The sequence below is a fragment of the Cricetulus griseus genome, chromosome 2 (assembly GCF_003668045.3).
Source record: "Cricetulus griseus strain 17A/GY chromosome 2, alternate assembly CriGri-PICRH-1.0, whole genome shotgun sequence".
Lineage (NCBI taxonomy): Eukaryota > Metazoa > Chordata > Mammalia > Rodentia > Cricetidae > Cricetulus > Cricetulus griseus.
Window position 1 is genome coordinate 449,678,678 of NC_048595.1, and position 25,700 is coordinate 449,704,377.

The 25,700-nt window shown below is 34.8% G+C and overlaps 1 long non-coding RNA gene across 2 annotated transcripts; it reads right to left on the minus strand.

Moving 5' to 3' along the window:
• Positions 1–1,166: 1,166 nt before the first annotated feature.
• On the minus strand, positions 1,167–23,970 carry LOC113833609. Of its 2 annotated transcripts, none has more exons than XR_004768763.1 (3): positions 22,073–23,970; positions 20,681–20,762; positions 1,167–2,117 (listed from the first exon to the last, which is right to left on the minus strand). It is a non-coding gene; the product is annotated as an uncharacterized LOC113833609 (long non-coding RNA). The 2 variants fall into 2 exon arrangements; XR_004768762.1 differs by having other exon boundaries at positions 20,681–20,777.
• Positions 23,971–25,700: the final 1,730 nt, after the last annotated feature.

Genomic DNA, 25,700 nt, shown 5'->3' on the forward strand with positions numbered 1-25,700 from the left:
AAACACAAAGTTTGTCTTCACACAAGGGAAACTCTCAATTCCACATTTTATCTTGAGTGTGAGCTTCAGGATCTGACCATGGGATGGTGTTATCTGGTCATGTTTCATGTTCCATATCTGTCCCTTTCTGCTCAGTTAATTTTATTTCTGTCCATCTTAGGAGGGGAGTAGGAGGAAAGGGTTGTTTGAAGGAGAACAAATTTCACTTTAATACTTTTAAAACTTCGGTTCCTCCTATAGCATGCAAATGTGGGAAGGGTGGGCAAAACCTTTGCATTATATATGTACAGATGTGCTTAAGTAGAGCCAGCTCAAAACTGTGCTGGATTAAATTTAATTTCTTTCACCCCAGGATGCATTCTAGTGTCATATCAAATTATATGCCTTATTTTTCAAAACCAGTAACAGTATTTTTCTGTCATGTATGGAGACAGAAAGACAGACAGAAATATTCTTATAATCATTTCTCCATTAAGTTCTTTGTTGCTTATTTCAAATTTAGATAATATGATTTTTTATACTACTTGGTTTCATATACATTAACAATGTATGATATCCAGAGATGGAGAGTGGAGAAATGGGCCAATGCAATTTTCATGAAAAATTAAAATATATTAGATTTTTGAGAAACAATTAATCTATGATATATTTTATTTAAAGTTCTGTAAAAACACAAAGAATAATATTCTAGTTCTTATACAAAACAACGTAAAATGAAACTTTCATAACTTTGTATAAATTAGAAAGCATATTTTCATTTATACCAGACGAAACAGCTTGCAATTTAGGGGCCATCAAAATTTCCAAAAGGAAATAAGTACCTGCCATACCTCTTGGGCATTGTCAGGTGTCCCGTTGTGCTATGGATGCTCCCTGACCCTCTACCGGCAGAGTGAGAGCACCTATCTGGGTCAGGTGAGTGGGTTCACACCACTACATCTCTGTGCCTGGGGGACTTCTTCCTTCCTTCCTTCCTTCCTTCCTTCCTTCCTTCCTTCCTTCCTTCCTTCCTTCCTTCCTTTCTCTTTCTTTCTATGCTTCTTTCTTTCTTTCTTTCTTTCTTCCTTAGACATGAATTTTTAAAAAAAAAAGTTTTCTCATTTTACATACCATTTCCAGTTCCCACTTGCTCCCCTCTTCCCACTCTCCCCACCTTCCCCCTACCCAAGCCCATCCAGTCCTCAGAGAGAGTAAGGCTTCCAATGGGGAGTCAAAGAAGGCTGGCGCATCTCTTTGAGGCTTGATGTCACTTCTCTGATACCTCCTGCCTTAAATACATCGTCAAACGATTGCCACCCACACTGATTTTTCATGAACATAGATTAGGTTAACCAAACTAAGATCATGTAAGTGGCATAGTTAATTTCTGCACATTCAAGTAGAAAATCAGAGATTCTCTCATCAGTCTTTCCTTTCTTCTTTGCATTCTAAAATATTTAGTAAGTGACACACAGGCTCCCAATGAAGAACCTAGTACTATTAGGTCGAGAAATAGATATAATATTAAAATCACTCCTAATGCCATATTGCCATACCCACAGATCAGTGCATCACTGAACACTCATCAGAGAGTGGAATTGCATTGCCTCTGACTTCAAGCTGAGGTCTACACAATTTCAGGGTAAATTATCTACCATATTTATTTTGGGTCTCATCCCAAACTAATTTTCTTTCCCAGATGGGCTACCAACTCTACATTAAGCAAAAACTCAGAAATTCTGTGGGAACTAGAGTATTTCCTTACCCCTTAGTGTGCATTGCCCTCACAGACAACAAGGCAACACTGTCATTTTATAGAACCTTATCCCTACCTGGGCAGCTTCTAGAAAACAACCAATCTTCCCTAAGTGTCCATGAGGCCTGGATTGCTTAGCACTTCCTTTCAGCACAACACTGGTAAATGACATTCATTTGATAGTGGGTCTTTCTCATGTCCTCCTTGAAAATTCTTAGAAAAATCGTTGTCTCCTTTGCAGTTTAGAATATCAGAATTAATACTTTTCGTGCGTTTTGTTGCGTTGCTCATCTGCTTGGACCTCGTGTAAAAAAAACGCAGCAAATTTCTATTCTTCAGGGGAGTATTGGTTCGTCAGCTTAAGGGAACAGATGATATAACACTGCAGAAAAGTTTTAAAAAACGGTTAAAACAGAAGCATGATTTCCACTAGGGCTTTCTAATGTCATACATATCCTGCCCCCAACCCCCAAATCCCCATTGAATATAAGAGTATCTGGCTGGCTTGAGAGAAACTGTTTGAAAGTGCAATTTTCCCTTTAATGCTTAAGGATCACGCTACAATTGCTGTGATTAATTGAAACAATACATTTAAATGTCGCCAGGCAACTGCTGTTTTGTTAAAGGAGGCCTTTCCCTCCAAGAGTCTTTTTGTTTCATGCAACATGCTCTCATCCCCAGACACAGGTGGCAAGGTGGCAGGTACTGAGCCAGTTCCCATAATGTACAGTTCCACTTAGAGGCATATCACAATAGATGCTCAGGTTTTACTGTCCCCACTTGTGTTATTATGAGGGCATTACATCTAGAGTAGGGCCATTTAGGTTTGCGTTAGCAAGAGCTGGTGATCATGTCTCACCCCTGACCTTCAGGCTAATGAGAAGTTCCTCTGGGTAATTGTCTTCTCTTAAGTCGGCTCTGCACTGTGTAATCTTTATTGCACGAAATGACATTTGAAGTTTGTTTTACATGAGCAAGTAGGAGAACATTATTTCTGGAGTGAGCAATAATTATCTGCCTCCTAGCTGAAAATACATGCTGTGGATAAATTGTGTTCATCTGGTAGCCTTTGTTTGTAAGACAAGTTAATTAAAAGAGGAATGTTGAAAAATATGTTTGCCCACTGAGTGCTGATGGAGTAATAATATTACTTTACAAGAAAACATTACATGCAAAACAACTTTGATTTTATTCTAGACTTATGAGATAAAATAAGGTAAATAAAATGTTTCCACAAGCAAAATTTAATCACACCACACACACACACACACACACACACACACACACACACACACACACACCAGATGAAGCAAATTTTCTATTTATCCTAATAAAGTAATAAAAATCTAAACTCTGTACCCATGTGCCCTTTGTGCTATTGAGCCTGGACTAAAGACATTGAACCTTATAATATGTCCTTAATAAGATATCCAAATAATTCTATACACTTAATACTGTTTTCCAAAATGTTACAGAGATTCACATCTTTTCTCAAAAATGTATAAATTGTTCAATATAAACACGTAATAGTTATGACAAATATGTTTTGCAAAAAGCATGCTTCTAGTTATGCATTAAAAACTAGATTACTATTTTTTTTTGTGAAGAGGCCAATAACTCAGATGGGAATTGATTCAGCACATGTTAGAAATAACTAATTGCTGATGGAGAAATATTTCTTCTTTAAAAATATCTGGAAATTAAACCTATACTTGAGGCATTGACAGCAGGGCTAATATTTTGTGGAAAATTACTTCTTTTGCTTTTAACAATGTCAAAATCACTTTGTATTCGTTTGTTAAAACAATAGGTTATCTGAGAGCAGATTTTTAAAATAATATCCAAGGGCTGTATTCCTGCTTCATGAAAAGAAGGTGCACACTTTCCAAAGTCATGTTCTAGGTAATAAATTAGTACTTTAACTCAATGAGGAGAATCCTTATTTAATGATTTGTTTTTCTCCCTTGTTCTCTCAATTGGTGTGATCTTCCTTACAGTTCTACACCAATAGCCAACCTTCAGCCAGATATGGGCCTCATGCTCTTAATATTAGTGATGAGGAGGCTGAGGAAGGAAGATTGTGAGGGTGAGCACCTCCTGAGTGACTCAGCAGGAACCCAACTCATCAATGAACACACTTTCCTGGAGATGCCAAGTGGAGTTATCAAGGTTGCTCGATAGATCTCATCTTGTCTGTTTAGATTAAAAATGTGTTTATCTTCAAAAAACATAAAAGACATAATTTTAAAATGGCAATACACAGTTCACAATAAATTAAATGAGCTAATATGACCTGTGTTTCAGATACCTAAATGCTGGTGACAAAAGAAAAAGAATGACTTTATGTCGTTTTTATTTGCCAATTTATCTAAATAAAAAATCTAAATATTAAATAAAAATAGCATGTTTGAATTACAAAATGTATCTACCTAAAAGGTATTATAATTTCAGAGTCATGAGCTGCACATTTTGATTGCAAAGCATTACAAAGTGTTGGGGAAGAGTGCATGGTCCTTTTTTTGCAGCACTTTAACAGTCTTCATGGAAATATGCAGCTGCCTGCTTGTGCATTCTTGTGACAAAGTCACTGGAGATTCTCTATTTCCAACTCAGGCTGTTGGTAAATCTTATGAAAAAACATAGAAAGTACCTCATCATATGCTCAACCCTGCCAATCATATATCCCCACAAGATTTACATAAAGTTTCAGAAGATAATGGGCAGCTTGAACCTGTATGCTCCATGAACCTAAGACAAAAAATACCTTACACATCTTCATAGTTTACAATGCAGCAGCTATTTTAAACCATTCTCCATCTCTCCAACAAATACCTTCCATCAATTCCAATGGTCAGGAAAAGATGATTATTGGGCTACTGAATTATTTTTACCCCTCAAAATGAATTAACAGCATTCAGGCAAGGTGGTTGTTTCTGCAGTTTCAAAAATTGATCCCTTTTTAAAATCACTTCTAGACTGAAAGACATTTTAATCATAAGTCTTTGGTCACTCGCATATTCATAGCATTTTCCAATATTTTGTTTCTGAAATGAAATTTGGTTTGAACAATCTCCTCTCAGAATGGAAGTCATGAGTGAAAAACCTAATAAACCCTTTTCTTGTTTTCAAGGAGACAAAGGTGAAGACAGGTACTCTAAAATGATTCCCTGTGCTTGGAGCAAATTCTCTAAGTGAGATTCACCAAGGCAAAGGAAGAAGCAAGTATTGCCCACCTAACTGAGAACATACACATTTTTCATTTGCATTTCTAATTACACAAATATTTTTTCTAATATAATAGTGTACATACAACCAGGACAACATCGTTGCCATTTATAAGAAAGAAGGCAACCCATATTCACATTGTTCTGTTTGAGGAGTTCTGTTAGTAGTAAACTCACATGTCCAATCATATTTTACATATAAATGTGTATGTAAATTCATTAAGCAATAGATGTCTTCATCTCTACCCTGAATACAGGAACACATGTGAAAGCCACAATTACATGTGTAATTTCTTTTCCAAATTGTATCACATTCATATAACATCAGTAAAATATATGTATGATTCTATTAACAAATGAATCATTCATAAATATGTAAATAAACAAAGATACACATATTTACATGCATTTATGCATTTCAATATTCAGACATATACATCTTTTCAGAAAAGAAAAGATGAAGAATATAAAGAAATGATCAAATATATATTTTTATCTATCAAAACATATTTTTTAAAGAAAAAATATAATAAGAAAATAAAGTAAGTAAAGTGGAATGCTATTTTACAAAAAAATATTCATGTGAAAGTTTGACAATCAGTATGGAAAATACTAAAAATGTTAAACATATGACAAAAAAAATTGTGATAGAACAAAAATGTTTTGTTTGGGCAAATCATTCCAAGTCCATCAACTATTTACTCTTAGGTAACTTACTACACAAAAATCTCCTGGTGTAAGACAACTGTTGTATTCTGTACATGACTTATAAACTAGACAATTTGGGAAGCACTGATTTGGACAATTTGTATGTGATCTGGTTGATGGAAGTTGGGGTTTGAGAATCCAGCTCTAAAACTACTTACAACATAGTTTTTTTTTTCTTTTTTAGAATTTAAATTAGTAACCATGTTTAAAATTTAAATTAGAAACTGGGATTTACATGTCAATCCCAGTTCCCTCTCCATCCTCTCCTCCCCTGCCCCCCACCGAGACCCTCTATCCCAACCTCTTTCTGCTCCCCAGGGAGAGTGAGGCCTTCCCTGGGGGATCTTCAAAGTCTTTCACATCATTTAAAGCAGGGCCTAGACCCTTCCCAACAAAGTTTCTATATAGCTGTGTTTAAAGATTAGAGATCATCACAGGCATCCTGAGGTCTGAAAACCAGAGAACATACCAATAGTAATTTTAAACCAAGTAGTTTTCTATGCCTCAGTCCTCCTCCAAGGAGGCTAATGTGCATGAGATTTAGCTGGCTTAGGTAGATATTAGAAATAATAGAGAGTGACCCAGAAATTGAGAATAGTACTGTCTATAAAGTGAGGAGAAAGAAAGAGTGAGGAGGGAGGGAAGAGCCTTGAACATAGACCAAATTTTTTCAGAACTAGGGAAATCAAAGAATGTTTCAGTGTTATTAAAAAAAACAGGAAAATAAGTTCAAATGGGAGATATATATTCATATATCAATTCATAATTATATATATAATTAAATACAAAATTAATAAATAAGGCTATCATTTTGAAAAAGCCAGTAGGGGTATTTGGGAGGGGTTGGAGAGATATAGGGAAGGGGAAAATGATGTTGTTATAATCTCAAAATAGTAGAATAAACATATAACTAAATCAAAATCATTTTTAAGGAAAAGTTAAAAAAAAAACACTTCAGATGTGCTGCTTCCTTCCTCTCTTCCATCTCTGCCTGCCTCCCTCCTCTCCCCTTCCTTCCTTTCTCCTTCCTGCCCTCCTCTCCCTCTCTCCTTCCTTCCTTCCTTCCTTCCTTCTTTCCTTCCTTCCTTCCTTCTTTCCTTCCTTCCTTCCATCTTTCCTTCCTTCCTTCTTTCCTCCCTTCTTTCTTTTAACTTTTAAACTTTCTTTCACTTAACACTTTAAAATAATTTATTACTGATTCTTTGATGATGTCATATAATATATTATGATCATATACATTTCCCTTCTCCAGCTTCTGCCAGACCATACCCTACCTGCCTAACTACCAAATTTCATATTTTTCTCTCTTTATAAGGAAAAATCAAAATTTAAAAAGTCTTTGAGGTACAGTTTGTGTTGACATATTACATAGCCTTTTGCATAGGTGGAGTATCAGTCCGTGGAAGGAAATTAACCTTTTTTTCCACTCAACTGTGATCAAATACCAGTAGTTCCTTCCCTAGAGGTAGAAATCTGTGCCTACATCCTACCCTTCACACTGGGGTTTTGTCTGGCTGGAGCTCCTGAAGGTCTTGTACATGCTGTCATAATCATGGTGAATTCATATGTGCATCTATCTTGTGTGTGGAAAATACTGTTTCCTTGAAGTCATGCCACCTTTGGTGATGTGACAAATCACCAAATCACCCTGTGGACTGGAATTGTTTTGACCCCTACAGACACTGCACCAATTACAAAACAATGCCAGCACAGATATTGTTAATTAAATAGACAAATGGTTACACATGTACATCACACACACACACACACACACACACACACACACACACACACACACACACACAGAGAGAGAGAGAGAGAGAGAGAGAGAGAGAGAGAGAGTATTCACAAACTGTTTTCATTCCCTGTTCAATTTCTTTTTTTAATATTTACTAGATTTTGGGGGAGGGGTGGAGCTGTTTGTATTTTTTCTTTTTTTGTATTTTTTTTATTAGAAAGAAAATATTTTACATGTCAATCCCAGGTCCTCTCCCTCCTCTCCTCCTCTGTCCCCTCCCCCCCCCACACACACAACTAACTCCCTACCTATCCCAAACCCTTTCTGCTCCCCAGGGAGGGTGAGGCCTTCCATAGGGGGTCTAAGAAATCTGTCATATTCTTTGAGATAGGACCCAGGCCAACCCCCTTGTGTCTAGGCTCAGGGAGTATCCCTCCATGTGGGATGGGCTCCCAAATTCCATTTCTATGCTAGGGATAAGTACTGATCCACTACAAGAGTATTTCATGCATGTTATAAGCTCAAACTTTTCTTTCACTTTGTTTCATTGAGGTTGTTTCACAAGTAAGCCTCTCTCTCTCTCTCTCTCTCTCTCTCTCTCTCTCTCTCTCTCTCTCTCTCTCTCTGTGTGTGTGTGTGTTTAGAAATATATATGTATATATAGCCTAAAGTTGAACTTTAAAATCTACTCATACAATATAGTAGGAAACAACTAACCCAGTTAAGATAATGAAAATATCCATTGTTGTTCCCTTTGACGTTGCTTTCCTCCTGTGCTAATAATGCATGTAATGCACTCCCTTAATAAACTACACAATGTTCTTTGCCTCCATCCTTTATCTCAATTCTCACTTTACTAAAGGTACTTCTAGATCTCATATTAAGATGGAAAATGTAGGCACATAAATCATTTCCTTTTGCAATATTTCAGTTTGTTTCATCTGCCATTAAAAATCAAGTATGATGTCAGAATTTGAAACTGTGTCACTTGGTTTCCTGACCATAATTAATGCGTAGGCTGTGATTTATTTCTCACTTATGTTGCTGCATTAGTGCGAGCTGTTGATAAGTTGATTTACAGTGGTAGATGAGACCAGGGATCACCCTTAGGCTGATTCATCATAGCTTGTATGTTTGCTAACAAGCTGCCAAGGGAAGCCTTTGAAAATATAATGAATTTACAATGCCTACCCATTATATCACAGAAGGTGACCAAGAGGGTACATGAGGGAAGTGGGAGAGAGGAAAGGGAGGAACAAATGATATAATTATATTACTATTTTAAAAACATAAAATATTAATAGTTGTGTATTTTAAATTACATAAGCAAATAATACTATCTTTTGAATGGTCTTCGGTATTATCTAAAATGAAATGAATGAACTGAGGGCCAAAATCAATCATAACTAATCAAAGAAAACCTGATAGCATGCAAATGCAGATGTTTCTTGAGAATGGCATCATTCATTGTGCATATAAAAACATTGAGGACGTTTTGGAGTAATACACTAAATATCATATAGCCTATATCCTTTAAAACACTTGGAGGTTATTAGTAATGGAGCTTTGGGTATAGATTAATATTTGACAACCATGTTTAAGATATTCTGTATGAAACACTTGTCATCAAATTTTCATACAGGTTGCTAGTGTATCTCTGATTTCATTATGGCTTTAATACCCTTTGAGTGTATACACAGATGCAATTATCTTTAAGAACAAAACAATTTCCTGAATCAGAAACTCACCTTCTTCTTACTTTGATGAAAAATAACCCCTGTATTCATAATACTAAGATGACAATATTTGCTTGCTGAGGTGATAAACCACACATTTACCTTTGCCCCAACTTTAATATGCCTCCTAGAAAAAGACCTAGAAATGTGTATTCAAATTATAGTATTATAGGACTTTATTTTGTAGAATTTCTGTTCCGTTTTCAAATTCTAATAATAATCATTAAATTTTTCATGACTCACTTTAATTTCATTAGGGTTAACTCTCAGTGGCAGATAGGAAAAGGGGAATACAAATCAACTTTAATACTATTTTCCCATATGAAAAATAGAAACAGTTCAGGAAGGAGGAGCAATCTTTAAGTAAAAGACTAAAAGATGTAAAGCATTGGATGATAGGTTAAACGGCTTCACCTGATACACGTTTGTATGTTAAAATTATGTTTTCATCACAAACAAAAGATTTTTATAACTTTTGAATTCTTTTCCTATTCGTATCTTTTTATTTTTATTAATTTAATTTTTTCAAGACAGAGTTTCTTTGTAGAGCCCCAGCTGTCCTAGAACTAGCTCTGTAGATCAGGGATACCTCAAACTATCGGAGATGCACCTATTTTTTAAAAATTATTTTTGCTACCTTATTTTTCTAGGTAATGTTTCAAGCATGGCACTGATAATGGAATAGGGAGAGTGTACAGGCCTGTCTCATTTCTCCTTTTGATGGGATAAATTGAAGTTTTCTCCATTTAGTGTGATACTGGCTGTGAGTTTGTCATATATTGCCTCTATTATGTTGAGGTATATTCTGTCTAGTCCTACTTTCTGTAAGGCTTTATCATAAAAGTATATGAGATTTTGTCAAAGGCCTTTTCTGCATCAATTAAGAAGATCAGGTGACTTTTGTATTTAAGTCCACTTATATGATTTATTATATTATTGCCTTATGCATGTGGAACCATCCCTGCATCTCCTGGATGAAGCCAACTTGATCATGATGGGTGATGTTTTTGATATATGTGTGTATTCAGCTTGCACATATTTCTGAGTTTCAGGCTTTAGAACATAATAATTATTAGGACTTATATAATTTTTAGAACTTGTGAGAGTTTCTTTTGTGTATAACTATGTGATCCATTTCTGATCCATTTCAAGCACACTTCCATGAGCTGTGGATTAGAATGTATATTTTTGTTTTTGACCAGATGTCTTGTTTTCTTTCTTTCAATAATGCAAAGTATTGAAATCACCTATTATTACTTAATTGGAGTTAACATGTGTCTTTAATCCAGCTGTATCCTTTTATGAAATTGTTGAGTGTATGTTTAGGATTGCAATGTACTCTTGGTTAGCTGTCTCCTTGATTAGAATTAAGTGTACTTTATATCTTCTAATTAGTTTACTTTGAAGTCTATTTGTCAGATATTAGGATAGCGACATCTGTTTGTATTTTGGTACCATCTGCTTGGAATACTTTTTCTATACTTTCATTTTAGGCTGGTGCCTATATTCAAAGCTCTAATGATTTTTTGTAGAAAAATGAATTATATTTCCTCACTCATTCTGCCACCTTCTGCCTTTTGATTATGGAGTGCAAGTTATTAATTTTGCTGTCATTATTTAAGCATGTTTGTTGATTGTAGTTAATTTATTGTTTACTTTTGTATTATTGTTACTGTTTTTAGTGATTCAGTAATTATAGCCCCATTGCTTTTTTATAGACTGCTAGAAATGTTTATTTTTTCTTTAATCTGAATTTTAATTACATCCAGTAATTAAATTTTTCCTTCAACTATGGCAGATAGATTTACTGACAACAGTAGACTAGGTTTCCTTTCGTCTTTTAGTTTTTTTAGAACTTTGAGTACATTGAACCATATTCTGGGATTTCAAGTTCCCACTTAGTTCTTATTCTGAGGAGTTGTCCTTTATATGTGACTTGAGTTATATAAAGAGTTCCAATATCATCTCTTTTTTGTTTATATTTAGTGTTTCACCTGCAACATGCCATGAAAAGATTCTTTTCTGGTACTATATATTTGCTGTTTTGCATGTTTCTTATATCTGTATGGGTATATCTACTTCTTCTTTATACCCTCTTGGGTAGATTTGTCTTAGTCTTCAGGGCAAAATATTTCTTCAAGTATCTTTTTGGGGATGGATGGTTGATTATAATTTGTTTAGCTTGCATCATGGAAAGTTTTTTTCTTTCTCTTTTAATTTTAAGAGTAATTTTGTCCGTAATATTAGGTTGGGTCGGCATTACTGATCTTCAGAATTTGAAATGTTTACAATCCCTTCTTTCTTTTAACATTTTCATTGAGAGACCAACAGTTATTATGTTCGTCTTGTCTTTATATGGGACTTAGCCTTTCCCACATCCTTCAATATACTCTTTGTTTTGTAAATTCAGTGCTTTAACTCTGATATGTTATGGAGAGTTTCTTTTCTGAAATTCCCTATTTCATACTCTGTGATGATCTTCTGCTTGTTTGGGCATCTATTTCCAAGGTATAGAAATTTTCTATAATTTTATTAAAATATTCCATGTTTTTGTCATGAAAATTTTCTCTCCCCATTATTCTTAAATTTTATCTCTTTCTGACATCTTGAAGTTTTTGAGTATTTCATCCATAGGATATAAAATTTTTAATCAATCTTGATTGGGGGGGTGCTTTTATGACCTCTATAGTATCTATTCTGTTTCAGATGACTCACATTTAACTTGCCTTATTGTGTTTTTCTTTTCCATCATCATTTCAATTTTGTTTTTCTTCAGTTATTTCTACACTTTTATATAATTCTAGCTTTATGTCCTAATTGACTGTCTTATTTCATATAGTTATTTGTGTTTGTTTGGAATAAATTTGCTTCCCCATTGAATTGTTTGAACATATCTATATAATCATTTATTTTGAACTGCATGTTAGCAATTTTTTCTGAGTTTTCATTAGAAGGCAATTACTATGGAATTGTGAATTTTAGGATGGGAGATACTACCTTGAATTTTTCACTTTCGGGGTTATTGAGATGGGAAATTCCCATCTGCATATTGCTCCTAGATAATTATTTTTGTTGTTGCTGATGCTTTAATATTACCTTTCTACTTTCACTGGAGGTCTTTGCAATGATCAGGAAAGCCTAGATTGTAGTAAGGATTGTTTCCTGTTCTGGCGTATAGTTCGGGGTACCAGGCTAGATCCCCAGACATTTATTGTAAATTGAGTCCTGCCTGTAGCAAAAGTAACTGTACAAGAGTGAACTCACCATGAAAATTAAATATCACTGATCATAGAACACTCATTCTTAAGTACAGATTGAGGACTAAGAGATATGAATAGTGCTGTTTTAAAGAATATTAGCTAGTATTCTTATGAATGGAGAAAGCAGTGAAAACAGAAAGAAATCACCTTGGACTGGAGTATTATGTTGCTATATGGATATAGAGCAGAAAACATATGTCAATAAAAGATAGTAAAAGCAAACAAAAGATTATAAGAGGAATGATATGTCAGAATTTTATTTATATAAAGACTGAAAAGAAAGGAGTAAAGGCTCACACTCACATAACATAATTTCCCACCAGTAGAAGTCACAGAGACTATGTAACATAGCAAAGAGTGCATTCTTTGGGAATAATAACATAAAATTATTAGGATATGAACAAAATAAAAGCACCAGTAGGAAAGAATCAAGAGGGGCTACTGCATTGACCTTATTTTAAAAGAGCTAATTTAAAAGAGCTATATATAGACATCTCATCTTGATGTAAGTGGAGGAGCTGTGTCCTGCTTCAACTTGATGTACCATGCTTTGTGCAAGTCCATGAGAATCCTGTCACTTTCTGAATGGAGATGGAGGAGCACTGTATGGGGAGCAGGGTAGATGGGAAAGAGGAGGAGATGAGAGGGAAGAATGGGGAGAACTGGTTGTTATGTAAAAAAGTTATTTAAATCAAATGTGAAGATTTGGTATTGGCTTAAATTCTTGGCTGTCTCTCTGGCCTTCTCAGGTAATCTGAGGAAGGTAGTGAAATCTGTTTATTACCGAATTCTAATGTATTTTTGACCATATTCAACTCCTTACTAGATAATTAAGGAAGAAATATTTTAAGAGACAGAAGGTGGGAAAAATCAAAGCACAAAAATTATCTTTGTAAGTGCTACTCTCATGAATTCAGAGCAACGGTGGCTTGCATCACATAAACTGCATGAATTAAGACAGTCAATAACATTCAAGCCTAGAGTTTGAAAGAGTTCCTAAGCCCTCACCTCTAACTGAAGAGCCAACGATAGTTAATGGTTTTGAGGCTAGAGGAAGTTGGTTTCCTTCCCTTTTAAGTTGAAACTGTATTGATAACTGTCCTGGGAACTTCCAAAAAAGGCCAAACTAATTTGCCAGTGAGCTTCAGAGAACCTCTTTTCTTGGACTCTATCATGCTACAATTACAAACAGGTTCCACCACACCTAATTTTTATAAATTTATGTTCTCTTTTAAAAATAATTAAAAGCTAAAGAGGTTTTACACAGTAAATAACATATGAATTTTAAAGTTGATAAGGATGCCAGAAACATGAATAGATGAAAAGAAATATAAGGATATTTATTCTATATCAAATAACATTGTTGCACATATACCTGATGGAGAAAACGTAAGTGATGATGAGACTCAATAATAGTTCAATTATATTGGATCTTATGAAGGGTGATTTAAGGGCTTGAAATAAACGCATATGGCTCAAAAATAGTTCCTAAGAGTCAACTGAAGCCCTGACAAACAATTACATCTGTGCAGAAATCCAAAATCAAATGAAGTTGGTTTAGTTTTCCACGTAACAGCTAATTGACCAAATGTATTCCAAAATAAGACAATCTCATATTTGCATCACTGAAGTAAATGGAACTGTTAGAGCAATTTCATTCAAATATAAAGGAAGAACAAAATGAAATTTGCAAACATTAAGATAAAATCCAGTAGCTGACATGAAACATTTGTGAAAATGCATTTTGTTAAGTGTCCTTCAGAATGTTTTAAACTTATCTAGTACACAGGGTAAACAGAATCCAGATTGTTATATAAACAAAGGATAAATAGTACTTCAGTATTAATAGTAAGTGATGAGATGGTAGATGTATTTTCACTATCACCTTGACTTGGTGATGTTTCATTTTTTCTTAGTTTTTGTATTGATGGTATGAATGTTAATTACCTGATGTTAGCATGTGCATATATTTATCTTCAAACCCAAGTTAAGCCACAATTCCTCATTATATCTGTTGTATTATCTGAATCAAATTGTCACTGTATTAAATTTAATTTTGTTTTTTTCTCTTTTCCAAGAAAACTTTAAAAAAATAAAAGAGAAAAAGGATGTAATTCAGTAGTAGATTATGTGCTAGGTCCTGACTGAATCTACATCATGCAAAATAAATAACTCTATAAATAAATAAATGCCTTGACATCATAGTTTGTATAAAAACTTGTTGACATTTATAGACTAGGTATCAGCCCTGCTTAGCGAAGCTTCTTCTTAGAATAGACAATAGTCAATGCAGAGATTTATAACTGGACAAAGTGATAATAATAACAGGCCAAATGACAACACCTAAATTTGTCATGTTGATCAATCACCAAATCACAGTGAACATAGGCTATGAGGAAACTGAAAGAAAGAGCCAGAGGACAGAGATTCATGCTGAGAAATGTTATCTTCTTTGCATGGCATGTCTCCTGCACTCACAAACTCAATGAAGCTGCCTAAACATGACATGAACAGTTCCAGTCTAGCCAAAATTCTGGTATAGATGGGGGAAGTATACTCAAGGCTTAGCCTCTTACTGAGGAGCTATTGGTATTGACCTCAGGCAAGATACCACACACTAAGTTTCTGTCGTGTAAAAAGGAATTTAAAGAAAAGCGTAGAGCTGGGGGTGGTGCTGAATGCCTTTAATCCCAAATCCCAGCACTTGGAAGAAAGATGCTGGCTGATGCCCCAGTTTGAGGTCAGCAGGGTCTACAGAGCAAGTTCTAGAACAGCCAAACTTAGGCAGTAAAGAAAACCATCAAAACCAGAAAGCTGGTGAAGATGTAATTGAACAAGGAGGTCATGTTCCAGCATCAGCAAGGACAAGAACTTGACAGGTTTGGCCACGTGGTTTGCCTTGGAGACCTCAAGATGTTAAAGAAGCCAGAGCTGTGAGATATCTGATGAGGAGAGCTGCTAACAGGGAGTATAATCAGCCTAAGAGAAAGAAACATGTTTTAGTCAAGAATGCTGAAAGGAGTTGGAGATCTTAGGAGCGTTATGACATCAGACATAGAGATGCAGAGTTTGGAATTTGCCTAGATGGCTTTTGGTCTTGCAATGATCCAATAATTCCTCAGTATGCTCCTTTCCCTATGCTTTGCAATACTAATGTATATCCTCTGTTATTATATGTTGGAAGTATGTGATCTGAGTCTTGATTTTGATTTTTACAGCAACTTACATTTAAGATATTGAAAGAATCACAGAGGAGGCTTTGAAAATTTTAAGCTTTTAAATAAGCTTGAGTTGTATGGGGACTTTTGAAGTTGCACTGAGTGCATTTTTTTTTTTTTTTTTTGCGTTATGATATGGCTACAAGCCTTTGGAGTCCAGGGAGCTGAATGTGATGGTTTGAAAGAAAATTTCCCCAAAACTGAGTGGCACTATGTGGAGGTCTGGCATTGTTGGAGTAGGTATGGCCTTGCTGGAGGAAGTGTGTCACTGTGGAGGCAGGCAATTTGAGATCTCATATATGCTGAAGCCAGGGCCAGTGTCTCAGGCCAGATCCTGTTGCCTGCTGATCAAGATGTAGGACTCTCAGCTCTAGTGACAATAATTAAACCTATGAAACTGTAAACCACCCAAATTAAATGTTTTCCTTGATAATTGTGTCTCTTCACAGCAATAGAAACATCATCAGCTCACTATGACTTTGATTGCACTGCAAAGGCTTGGTTGGACATGATCAAGCCAGATAGGCTTTCATTGCTTATAGGAGGAATGGGTCATGGGCTCTCACCCCTGATAAAGATGCTATCTGCAGTTGGTACCAACTTACAAAGGAAAAATAGTGTGCTCAAATGGAGTTACACTGGGTGTATTAACCACTCATATGGTAGTCCCTATGCCTAGGAGTAGTTGACCAATATAAAATGAATTCAAGAATATCTTTGTAGACATTTTTTCCCTCTTGCTATGTTTGGGATTTTTGTTTTTAAATTGGTCTTTTGCTTGTACATTTTAGTTTCTGTTCTGAACATGGGGGCATTGTGTGTGTGTTTCTTGCATTTTGTTATTGTTGTTTCCTGGTTTATTTGTTTGTATTTTTAAGAGAGAAAGAATTAAAGGGCCTTGAATTAGGGAGATGGGGCTGAAGTATAATGAACTGGGGGAGAATAAAAGGAGTGATGAGACTATATTGTATGAAAATTTTTAAATAGGATATCACTAACATATTGGTATTAAATAAATATCTTAAATTCAAAATGAATGCAAAAAGATCTAAAATGAAATAGTGGATTTTGGATCCCCTCTGCGTGACTATTTTAAACAGTAAATTTTATACCAGATAATGACTTATTAGATATACTCTGAACATGACTCTACTAAAATCTGAAGGAAAGAATGGACTATGAGATTTTAATTCTCTGAAACTGCATTTAAAGATGTGATTTTATACATACATTTCTATAATGTTCTAAGGATTTTGTAGTGACTAAGATACAATGAAACAGCCTTTCGTTTTTGTTATTGTTCTTCATAAATTACAACTTATAAATGATATAAAGCATCCCATGGTATAGATAAGAAATAAGTATGACATTTTTAATGTAAAGACAGAAATATAATTAAGAATGAATTAAATATTATGAACAAATCTCAACCATTTCTGCACAATATATTTAAGAATTAGAGGTTTATCAATTATAAGCTCTATTCTGAACAAAACAAGGATTATGGAACTGCATAGTTAAATAGTCAAATGTTTATCCAAAAATGATCTTCTTGAATCTCTTTTAAATAGAAAACAGTCATACTTAAATTGTTATTCTTCTCATTTTACAAGCTGAATTTGTTTTGTGAATCTATAATATGGGGTATTATCATATCAAAAAAACACCATGGAATATTACTCAAGGGTTAGAGTTAAATTAGATGCTTAACTGGTTGTTTTATATAGTTTACACAAAATATTTATTGGTATTGCATATAAATAGGCTCCATAAAGACTCATTGGTCTTAGGCAGCTAAAGTTATATTATCTGGTAATATTCATTTTATTTTATAGTAGTTGACAACTATGATCATGATTTCACAGAGGAAGGACACCTGTCAATCAGGCCAATATTCTCAGTTGTCTACATTCACATTAACCTTGGGGTCTGCATGAACTCATGGCTACTCTGCAAGCTGGAAGTTCAGTTCTGCTCCACATGTTTTATAGATATGAAGGGGATATTTACCTGCTCAAAGAACTGTCTGTCTCTCACATGGCAACTTTAATTTAGACCTATTTGAACTTTGAGTAGTTTGCTGTAAGCAGTCTAAGTTAATCTACTAGGTGTACACACAAGCGTTAGAGAAAGGGGTTTGAAGAGGTAAAAATCCACATCCTGGTGTCTTGCTCATCCGATACAGCAAAGGTTATGCTCACTCAGGCAGCTTAACAGAGACTAACATAAGCAGTTGGCTTCCGGTGAAGTTTGCACAAGCAGACAGTTTAACAGAAGCTAAGTTAGTTGGGGCATCTTGATGTCAGTTTCCTAGAACACAGTAGAGCAATTTTCTAAAGAATTCTCCATCAAGGAGATCAAACTACAGTTAAACCTGAAATGGCCTCAGCAAGAATACATGATGCTGGGACCCCTGCACTAGTTTGCCCCCTCACACTATAACTACAATATTCTAGTAAAATGTGTTCCTTCCTCAAAGAAGAGAATTATTAAGAGATAATTCTGCCTTAGTTGAAATGCAATTTTTTTTTGGTCACCACTGTTATCTGTCAGTATAAATTAAGCTCTATTCAAATTTAAAAATGATTTTAAAATCTACCAAAAATGAAGGCTAAAAGGTTTGTGTAATTAAAACGAGTAAAAATATCGCATAAATTCTCTCTAGAATTTCTGCAGTTCATGGAGATAATGGAGACCATTTCAGAGCCCTTTTTCCTCACTCTGGAGAATGCCAAATGGCTTCAGTGACTTGAGGATTATTTTCTCATTTTTGCTTCAAGACTTTTCTGTTTCCAATTATTTCTCAACATGAAACTCAAGAGACATATCAAAGCCACAAATAATCATAGACTTATTAGTCAAATTACAATCAAATAAATATAGAAGTAAATCAGTGCTATTATGAAGAATTAGGCATATTTTTAAAATAGTTTTCAAGAGGATTGTGCATGTTTTGTTTGCTAGGAATAAAAGAAATTTCATGATTTGTCTTGGGCTTTCTGTGGTAAACCCTTTTCTGAACTCCATTCTTTGTGAGCTGGGCTAAGTGGATTTATTCTATGGTAAATAGTTGAACACAAGGAGAGTCCTGAAATGAAAGGCTTTTACAAGGTACTACCTCCATCTACCTTTTGTTCTGGGCTGGAAGGCTATTGAATGCACGCACTGAAGTACTTTGTTTACAACCTACTTGAGATAGAGTAGTCTAATGATTTGTTTTCGAAATCTGTGCTTATAGAGAGAGGCGGACTGGATTCTTTGGCTATTCTTGGATGAAAGCAATACTGTACCAGGGAAAGCAGAAGAATCGCAATGCATAAATATTGTAAAGTGAACACCAAGAAATTGTGTTGTTATCTTTATTTCAATGCATAAAATGTTTAGTTTTAGAAAGAGAATCATAGATCACACTCAAATACATTTTAAAATATAAAACCCATCGTTTCTAGTCCAACACATCTGAAGAATGTATTTATTGCAATCCACCCTTATGTAATTCACACAATTCACCACATAAAAAAAAAAAAAAAAAAAAAAAAACAGCCTAAGAGACCAGAAGCACAAAATGACCCTATCAACAAGTAATTTGAGAAAATTTCTCTTGACCTAAGCACACTGTTAAGTTCACACTTATTTTCTCAAAGAGATTAAAACTGGTAAACGAAAGGTACATGTGTGGTTTCAGATATAATATAGTACATTTTGTGTGACTCTAATAGATTTAAATGGTACAATTAAATAAAAAAACAATAGCTTTCTTTAGTTATGTAATGGGGAACAGGGGCTTAGAATCCGCTCTTATTCAGCTCCATGGAAAGCGGGTTGGGCAGTTAAGAGATGAACTTGAAGAAATCTTAGATACTCTGTTTTTCTTTGGGCCTTACAGAAAGAACATTGACAAAAGCTTTTTAGAAGATTTGCATCTCAAAAGAAAACAGAAAGAATTTGCAACTGGTTTTCTAAAGTAAATTGTCCAATAAAAAGGAAAAGAGGAATCCAGTGTAAGGAGGAAACTGAGAGTTCTGTTAAGCTGTGGGAAACATTTTTAGGTAGTGAGCAAACTGGAAAACCTAAGGAAGCATTTTGATAGAAAATATTCATTCTGTGTGTATCTACATGCATTTTGGGAGAAATGTTCTCTTACATTACAGGACATATTTCTTATACATGAACTACAGAATGACCAGAAACTCAAAAAAAAAAAAAAAAGTCTTCAGGACTGTATTAGTACAATTGCATTGTGAGAATGCCTGTATGAGCAGCAGAATAGTTTGAAAAGTGAAAATGATGTCTTTTTGTAACTGCCTTAATATCATCGGACTGGTCTCATTGTTTCTCAGAATAAAATAATTGAAGCAATTTATCCTCAAGACAAGGGCTACATAACTCTCTTCTTGCTGCTGTGAGTATAGTCAAAAGTGTATGATGCTGTTTGAGCAGTACATACCATGTGTGGAAGAAGTGTTGCATCTTGGTTTAGCTGTTGGACCTCTGTCTGATAAAAAGCAGAGACAAAGGGCTAATGTTCTACTAGGCTGCAAGCTTCTTGTGATAGTAGATGCCAAATTTCATGTTGTGAACATGTTTGGTCCTATTAAATGCTTAGAAGTCTACACAGGAACAAAGGAATGCTTCCTTCTATGTTGACAAAGGTTCTATACAGAAAAGAGAAACTAATCATTAAACACTTAGTTTCTGAGAAACATTTAATAACTTGTGAAAAGGGTAATTTCTAAACTAGGAGCATTTGAACGTTTCATTTCCTCATAATCATTGTGTTACTAGCTAATTGGTTACCAAAACAGGACACTTTGTCCATCTCTGATATTAAACTGGAGAGGCCCTTCAATCATTGGTTGGCAGTGTTGCTACTCTGTTTCTGGTTTCACTGAAGGAAAAAATAAAAGAAATGAAGTTCATGTGGGAGCAAATAAACTGTATGTGGCCTGCTTTCAAAGCAAGTAAACATGCATAATTAGCTAGAGAGCCTGTGTCATTCCTTCACAAGTTTGTCCGATGCTAATTTTTCAGATCCTCCCACCTCAGCTTGTGAGTGCTTACCCTTGCTCTCTTGAGTATCGGGGTTCTGGAAAGTGCATCACTTTGGGTCACAAAATCTTTCTTCAGCTCAAGGTTTGCAATACTACAAGGAAAAAGACTGATGACCAGAAATCACATTTTAAATACAATAATTATACATCGTTTATAAGAAATAAACATAACACAAACATGCAGATTAGAAAACACAAGCACCATCCTGTGGGGTTATTCTCTTTACCTTCCAGCCTTAGTAATTTTCTGTTTCATAGGATTCAGAACCCCAACCCACCCCACTCTTTCATGTGGTGCTAATTACCTTCATGCTGTAGGCAACATTCCCGTGCTATGTGTCTAGACCTGATCTATTAAGTTTTGTTTTGTTTTGTTCTGTTCTGTTTTGATTTCAGAAATTTTTCTTTTTTGTCTTTGGGTTTTGCACTTACTGTGTCAGAATTTCTCTTCTGACTGTCTAAGTTGTTTTCCTCTTGCTTTTCTGTGTTGTGTGCTATGTTGAGCCTCTTATGTGTAGATGATCCTTTTTGCTTTGGGGGAAAGAGTTTTACACTTGTAAAAAACTATAAACCTTATTCCATTACCTAGTCCTTATAAATTTTAAAATATGCCTCTTTATAATTAATTTAACAAGTTGGTGTTTATTATATTTTAACATTAATTTAAACTGATTTATATAAAAATATACACATTAAGCAAATTTCAACCTCATTACACTAAAGGCTTATTCTGGCATAACTTTATCTAGTTGACCTATATTGGTCAATGTGGTCACATCTGTGGTACGTGTATAGTTTCTTCTTTCCTGAATAGTGTTGTTCTTAAAGAATTTTATTTCTCAATAGTATAATGTGTACTTAAATTTACAAGAAATTTATGTGCTCTTTTGAAAGCATGTATCAAAGACATGAATCTGTAACATTGCAGTCTATGCCAAGGATGATTTCACCATTAATGTTTCCACATTTGTATACAGTTTAAGGGATATTTCCTTCAGTCAGTTTGGACAGGTTATTATGATACAATTTTGTTTGTGTGTGTTAAAAAATCACATCAGTAAGACATTAAAATTAAAAATATGAGTGTCATTCAGTTTGTCGAAACATGGTAACTGGGTGTTACCGAGCTAGCACTTACTAAGTTAGGGTTAGGGTTAGGGTTAGGGTTAGGGTTAGGGTTAGGGTTAGGGTTGGGGTTGGGGTTAGGGTTAGGGTTAGGGTTAGGGTTAGGGTTAGGGTTGGGGTTAGGGTTGGGGTTAGGGTTAGGGTTAGGGTTAGGGTTAGGGTTAGGGTTAGGGTTGGGGTTAGGGTTGGGGTTAGGGTTAGGGTTAGGGTTAGGGTTGGGGTTACTAACAGTGAGTGCTCATTTCCACATGCTGTAATAAACAGGAGTTTATTGTACCTCCAGTGTGAAGTGCTTCACATGTCGTTGAAGCAAGTACATACACAGCAAATTGTATTATACAGAAGATAAAGGAAGCACAGAGCACATGAACTGCAACCCAGCTGCGTGAGAGTTTCCGAACAGAGGGCATGGCTGGATGGATAAAGCGAAAGAGGAAAAGTGGATACTTCCCATCAGTAATGCTGAGCAAAGGGAAGTGGGGAAAGAGAGTATATGTCTCTGATTCATTGGAAACACAAAATAGTGAGTTACAGAAATATTATCCATTGGTGTCTAAAGAAAACTAGGTCATTTCCAAATTTTTCAATATATACAATAAATTTCTCGTGTTACTATTTGACAAATATTACTTAATTTTCATAGATTTATATAAAATTCTAGGAGAAGACTAAGTAACGATAATAGTATAGATTCTCTCCTAATCATTGCTCTAAAGATTTAAAAAAAACACTTTATGGTAATGAATTCACAAATACAGACTTTGCACAGAAATGAAGCATCTACTCAAATATCTAAAGAGTCTTAAATTCAACACATCTCAATGAAGTTGTGTGAGTTACACTTTGAAGAATACATTTTATGTATGTATCATAAGACAAAAGACATTATAGAAATAAAATGAAGTATAATTAGCTTCATATCCTCTCTGAAAATTCTCGTCACCTTATTTGTATTCTGTCATTCCTCAACACCTAATGCTATCCTTTCTTTTCTCCCGTCTAGATGTCACACTACACTCACATGTACGTGTGTTTACATGCATGCATGTATACATAGAGAGGATCTGCATATGAGAGACAACATTCACAACTTTTCTTTCTTTCTGAGAATAGATGACCTAATAAAAATTTAACATTTCATTCAAAATCTGTTACTCTGTCAACAGATTTAATTCTCGTATTCTAGTTGATTCCAAATACAGACCATCAGGGTTTGACTAAAAGGAAACAAAGGTTTGTTAGCAATGAAGCCAAAACTATGGTCTTTGAAGCATGGTCTTTGAAGCCCACCAGGTCTCCCTCAGGGGCCTCACAGGTTACATTTTCAATGACAGTTCACTTTACTCACCTATTTAATTCTTCCCCTTTGGTTCCCACACACTTTTCTCTACTCCATTCCCTTGCGATAGCATTATCTCATTCTATGTTTATTATTTGTTTCTAGCACCCTGCTAGATTATATGCTCTATCATGACAGAGGTCTGGGTTTCATACTTCTGTGTGCTCCAACTGAGTTATTTGGAATATTAAATAATGAATATTAAATAAATATTACTTCACAAATGCATAAATTAAGAGGTCTGGCAATTTCAAGCATTATCTCCTCATGAGAGTTGCCTGTGATTTTTTTTGGGGGGGCCTTAATTGTATTTTAAAAGATCAAGAAAGAGTACCATGTTATTTTGAAGCATTTTGTTTTTGAGGTGGGGCTCTTACTAAGTTGGACAGGAAGCTCAAAAACCTGCAGTAACAGCACTCCTAAAACCTCAGGATTCTCAAGGATTCAGGCCTCAGATATCTATTACTATGGCTGATTTGAAAAACTAAAGTGGGCATCCATGAACATATAAATAGAATCATATTTTACCTAATTTTGAATGATTTACTTTAGTAATAAGTTAACTTTAGTTTAACTTTTTACTTCATTAGCCTATAAATTTTTTCTGTAGCAATATAAAAGCAAACATTCTACATCTATGTGAAATATTTGTATTATATCCATGTTCCATGGGCTTTATTATTCTGTTTTCAAAACAGTGTTTACTGATACTTTTCCATTTAAAACTAAAAGATTGGCCTGGAATCATACATAATCATATAGTATGGCAATTGCATAGTGTGCACAAATGACAGGATTTGCTCCTCAGACAAAAGCACAAATAGACAATAAATAAATAAATAAATAAATAAATAAATAAATAAATAGTTACATTTAAAATAATGAGAAGGGAGTATAGTATAGTAAACATAAGCTAGTCAGAAAACATGTTACTATCATTACCAAGTATTATATGCAATTGTTTCTGCTGTTTTATTTTTATGATTGACAATGAAGTTGGTTTGTTTAAGTAAACCTCACCAATATAGTGTCAAATGTGTGTATTGAGATGCACTATGTTGTTATAGCATATTAAGTAATAGGAATAATTTAATTTCTTTATAATACTCAAATTATAATGATTCCAAACATAAAACAAAAAAAGAAAAGAATTTAGAATTAAATGTATAAAGGACAGAGTAGAGAAAAATGTGTAAAATCATATAAAAGCTCACTCATTTTTTAATCTATTTGGCTTGCTGAAAATTAATTTAAACAATAGACAAAGACAGGGTATATACTTTCTTCTTTTTTTCTTTTTTCTTTATCAGAAAGAAAATTATTTTACATGTCAATCCCAGTTCCCTCTCCCTCCTCTCTTCTCCTGCCCCCCCCCAACTAAAACCCTACCTATCCTATACCCTTTCTGTTCCCCAGGGAGGGTGAGGCCTTCCATAGGGGGGTCTTCAAAGTCTGTCATATTCTTTGGGATAGCGCCTAGGTCAACTCCCTTGTGTCTAGGCTCAGGGAATATGCCTCCATGTGGGATGGGCTCCTAAAGTCCAATTCTATGCTAGTGATAATTACTGATCCATTACAAGAGACCCCATAGATTTCCAAGATCTCCTCACTGACACCCACATTCAGGGGGTCTGGATCAGTCCCATGCTGGTTTCTCAGCTATCAGTCTGGGGACCAAGAGCTATCCCTTGTTCAGGTCAGCTGTTTCTGTGGGTTTCACCAGCCTGGTATGGACCCCTTTGCTCACCAGTCCTCCTTCTCTGCAACTGGATTTCTGTTCAGTTCAAGGTTTAGCTGTGGGTGTCTGCTATTTTCTTCTTTAAAGGAACAATATCATTATTAACCACTCTCTTTCTATGTCCATGGCAATGGGATATAGTAGTCCCTAAAAAGGACAAGAATAAGAGATGAGCTAAGGTGGTGAAGGAAGGCTGACAGTGACAATAATTGTGGATGTCTACATAGTCTGTGTGATTTTTTTAGTGTCATAGAAAGACAGCACAGGACTTATTTTGCATCTACCCCTTTTCAGATTCTGACAGTCAAAGTTGAATTATAAAAAAGTGTTTCATTCAATATACAGATAATATGGTATCCCTTATATTTGTGTACTGGTGTTTCATTTTATCATTAGATTAATGCACATAGAGCAGATGAGTAATAGTATTTCTTAGTTCTTTGACAAATCAATCAAACCCAGTCAATGCATAAGATTATCTAAAAGTTACATTGTTCTTATCTTCTAGCTTATTCAAATAAATTTATTGCTGGGGAATATTTCTTCAAATACCAAAGGATGTGATGATAAAAGAGAACGGAAACAAGAGACAATTGTAATACTTTAATAGTGACAGTGGAGTTTTTCTGCTAAATAGGGTCTTAGGTTTTTTTCCCCATTGACATGTGCCAAACATAACAGTGACAAAGGGATGGAGTACAAAGACATTCTCTGCTAGTCCCTGAATCGTTTCTTATAATTCTTTTAATGTTAAAATTAGCAGTGCAGGGAAAAATGAATCAGGAAAGAAAATATGAATTGAATAGTGTAGAATACCTACAGCAAAGT